Source organism: Tupaia chinensis, unplaced genomic scaffold (genome assembly GCF_000334495.1).
Source record: "Tupaia chinensis unplaced genomic scaffold, TupChi_1.0 Scaffold138126_1, whole genome shotgun sequence".
Taxonomy (NCBI): domain Eukaryota; kingdom Metazoa; phylum Chordata; class Mammalia; order Scandentia; family Tupaiidae; genus Tupaia; species Tupaia belangeri.
Genome location: NW_006198026.1, coordinates 1,050,842 through 1,055,801, shown reverse-complemented (window position 1 = coordinate 1,055,801; position 4,960 = coordinate 1,050,842).

Genomic DNA, 4,960 nt, shown 5'->3' with positions numbered 1-4,960 from the left:
CATTCTCTTTGATTTATATTAGAGATTCATTTCATATTCTCTTATCTGCTTCCATTTTTTTTTCCTAGTACTTTTCTGAACATATTGTCATCTTTTCATTCCTTATTTCAAACCTGACCTCAACTCATTTCCATTATCATTCATAAATGCTTAAGTCTCTCCTACTTTTAAAAACAAATGAAAAAGCCCTCTCTTTGTCACATGGAGCCTTTTAGTCTATTCTATGCCATCATGGTCAATATTTTTCACAGCCAAGTTACCCATAACATATGACAAAATTTCCTGCCATTCACGTCTCTATGTGACTCCTACTCCAACACTCAACAGAATCTACTCCCATCAGAGTCACAAATGTCACTTCTCATCTGATATCTGCTAGGATTTATCTGCATCTGATACATAACTTTTTTTCCTTTTTTTTGATTGTTTCTATCCATCTTTGTAGGACTGCACATTTCTGGATTTTACCTCTATGACTTGTAAGGTCACTTTGCAAGCATCTTGTCTCATACATCAATGTTTCTCAGGTTCTATTCAGGGCCTTATCCGTTTCTCACACTACATGCTGCACAGACAGGGAACATATGTGAACACCATTATGGGATGCAAACAACATGTCTTGATGTCATTTTGAACTGTTGATTCATATATTCTAAATGACACATATCCACAGCTACTTAATATTTCCAAAGTCAAACTCAGTGTCTTCCCCACCATACATTCTTATTACCCATTGTTCTATACAACAATGAATGGTGTCATGATTTTATTGCAGAAATGTTAACTGCATTCCTGAAGCCTCTCTAGTCCTATAAAAAAAAAAAACCATCATTTGGTAATAATCATGAAATTCTTAATTCTCAGATATGTCCATTGGTGTCACCCTCATTCCACTAGTCTGTTAACTATTATTTGGTCCCTAGATTACTATTCCCATCCCCTCTGTGTCCAGTTTTGTTCCCTCTAATCCAATAGACATAAACTAGTCACGGGGATTACTGTAAATAGAAAATTGTAAAATGTCATTTTACATAATGAAATCCTCCAATCATCTCCATTAATACTGAAGTTCTTGAGGATCAAGACTATGTCAACTTTATTTACTACTGAACTCCTGGCATTTGATACAGTGATGAGCCTACAACAGCAGCAGTTAAACACTGGCTCAGTAAAAGAGCAAGGGCTTCAGAATTCCAAAGAACTCTTTCCAAATGCCTGGGCTGTGCACTTTTCATAGCACCATGCTACTCTTGGGAAGAATGATAACCATGTTGTGTGTATGTGTAAATTAAGTCATTCAAGAATAATTTTCAACAGTAAGTTCAAATTTTTAAAACTTGAGATGTTAGTTTGTAGCATTTTAGTAAACTTAGAATATAAATAAACACATAAATAAACATGACAAATACTAAGTGGACACATAACATTAAATCTGAGTTTAAATCAGAGAATTCTGATACATTCAGAAATACTGGTGTCATAGCAATAATTTACACAGTGAGCTACAAGAAATACATTGCACACTTTGCTTGTTTTACAAATGTATGGAAACTGAAAATTCTACTGATGCTTCTAGTAAAACAATACAACTTTTAGTTCACATTCTCTTTAAGCTAAATAACTATTTTTTTTTTCCATGTAGGGCAAATGTGCTTGCTAGAGAGAGACAAACAGAGACAGACAGAAGGATAGTGAGAAATCATCCCCCAGAAGGTGTGGCCACACCACAATCCCTTTTCCTCCGTTCTCTTGGGATTTTAGGCATGCATGCACGTACCCAGAGTGATCTTCAAGCTGCTGGGTGCAGGACTTGAACCATGGTTGGACATGTGGGAGTCCAGTGCCCCAACCACCACGCCATCCACTGCCCTCCCCCCCAAATCAATTTCAACAGTGCATTCTGCGGGTTGTCTATCAGATCCTGAGCTTCTATAACCACAGTACTGGTAAAAACTATATTAACTGAATAAGAGTTGTTTAGGTGAGAAACTCTCTATGTTGAAATACTGTGAAGGTAAATGGTTTAAAAATCAGTTTGTCTTTTTTAGAATGAATTATGAGTAGTATGTACTAACTAGTCAAATAGATTCTTTAAAAAATAAAATACAGTACATGCCTTTTGGAAGGTAATTTGGAAAATATTTGTATAGTTTGCCCCTGTAACTCTCTTTCTGTGAATTCCTTTTAAAAAATATTCTGAAAGAAGAAAAGAGTCAAATGCATCAAGATGTTTATTCTAGTACTACTCAAAATAAAAGGAAAACCTAAAAACTATCTAGATTTAAAGTGGAGAAAGAAGTCTTTGCCTACTCTGATGTCTCCAGTTTTCCCCCGTGTTTTCTACCTATCACTAGTTTTATATTTTGAGGCTTTTTGCTTAGATTCTTGATTCATTTTGAATTATTTTTTGTTGATGGTAAGAGATAGGGGTCTGTTTCATTTATCTGCAGGTGGATATCTAGTTTTTTCAGCACCATTTGCAAATTTTCTTTTCCTTACTGGATTGTCTTGGGCTTTTGGGGAAAGTCAGTTGGCTATACGTTTTAGAGTTTATTTCTGAGTTCATAATTCTGTTCCATTGGTATACCTGCCTTTGTTATGCCAAGAACACGCTGTTTTGATTATCACAGCTTTGTAATTATTTGAAGTCAGGAAGTGAGATGCCTCCTCCTTTATTCTTATTGCACAGTATTGCTTTGTCAATACAGGGCCTTTTACAAATCCAGACATATTTTATTATTGTTTTTTTTCTATTTATGTAAGGAATATCTCTGGTAGTTTCATCAGAATTGCACTGAATTTGTAGAATGATTTGGATAGGATTAACATTTTGAAGAAATGTATTCTTCCAATTCAGGAAGATGGGATGTCTTTCCACATTTTTGTATCATCTTCTATTTCTTTTTAAAGTTTTCCATAGTTTTCCTTATAGAGGTCTTTCACTTCCTTGGTTAGGTTTCCTCCTAGGTATCATATTTTTTGTCGCTATTGTAAATGGGATTGCTTTCTTCAATTCTGCCTTGTTTTTTTCATCGTTGGTGTATATAAATGCTATAGATTTTTATTGCAGCATTATTCACAATTGCTAGGACATGGAATCAACCCAAATATTCAAGAACAGATGAGTGGACTGAAAAAATGTGGCGTATGTGCCCTATGGAATACTAGTCAGCCATAAACGAGACCCTGACATTTGATACAAAGTGGACAGGTATGTAAGATTTAATGCTGACCGAAGCGAGCCAGACTATGAAAGACAGACATTGTATGTTCCTGCTTAATATATACCACATGTCTGCACTCTACAGCAGGAACTGAATAATTGGAAGGTATAATAGCAGGCAGGGTAAGTGTATATACTAGAGACAGTACAGAAGGAGGTGGGTAATATAAGGTGGGGAATAGGAGGTAGGAGATAGAAGATCAGGGAAAAAAACATTAAAAAGAAACAAAAATGAGAAGTTATTTATTGATGATAATGTATATGGTAATGTCTCTGACTTGACTAATATGCACTGTATTCATGCTGGGAAAACCATGCTATACGCTATAAAAATGTACAGTGATTAAATGTAAATAAAAATAATAATAATTAAAAAGTGAAGAAAAAGTTTAGTGTACTATGAGATCACATACAACCCTTATAATTAAAATTATGATTACAGCATAAGTGTTTTTGCAACTTAGTAATAAGAGAAAGTTCTAAAAATGTGAATCTTGAAGTTTTAATCTTAAACAGGTCACTCATTTCTCTAAATATCAGGTTGTTCCCTAATAAGATGTGATGAATACTTACATATAAATTTTAGACAAGATTAAATGAGACATAAAATACAATTCAATGCAATATAATCAATTTATTCTCTTCTAAATTTTGTATGGCCTAAGACAGACAATATCCAACATAACAGACTGCTTACTAATAATACTTTTTAAGCTTTTCAGAGGACATGAATTTAACTCATAAAAGATAACCACACCAAATATCATCAGTTGTTATCATCCTTTACATATTAAATGTACTCTGAAGCCAGAATGCAAATACCTCTCCATACACCTAACAATAAATAAATAAATAAATAAATAAAAAGGTACCAAAAAAAGAAAAAAAAAAAATAAATAAATAAATAAATAAATAAGTACCAAAAAAAGAAAAAAAACCCAAAAAACCACAACTGTGGTCATTATCTAACTTAAATCTATCTTCACAGAAAACATTTAATTTTCCCAAATTCCATGTTCTTTGAAATTAGAAAGGTTAATGTTGTAACTTAGCAGCTCAAATATTTAGAGACAATAATGCCTGTAAGTGCTAATATTTCTATCAAGAAAAAATGTCTTGGGGCTGGCAGGTGATGTAGCGGTTAGGGTGCTGGACTCCTACATGTCTGACCACAGCTCAAATCCCAGATCTGGCAGCTTGCTTTCTCACTTTCTCCCCTTACCTCTCTGTCTCTCTGGTCAAATTAAAAGTAATAAAAATAAATTAATTAAATAATTATTTAATAAAAAGAAAATGTCTTTTTTTATATGCCTATGTTTGTTTTTAAATGTCTATTTTTCTATGAATGCACTGAGTGCAGATTTAATCCAAATTAGTGCATGACATATCTAAGAATATTGTGGAAAGGTATAAAATTAGAAAAGATATAAACGAGCTCCTCCAGGACCAGCAGCTGGCATAATGGCTATGTCGCTGGACTTCCATGTAGTCGACCGCGGTTCGAATCCCAGACACAGAGGCTTAAACTCACGCCGGGCACATGTGTGTGCGTGCCCAAGATCCCAAGAGGAGAATGGAAGGAAGGGATTGCAGCATGGCCATCACCCCCGGGGGTGGGATTTCTCACTTTCTGTCTCTCTGTCTCTTTCTGACAAACACACGTGCCCTATAGCAAAAACTTTTCAGAAAAAAATGAGCACCTTCTATGCAAGACATGATCTAAAAGAAAAATGGCTG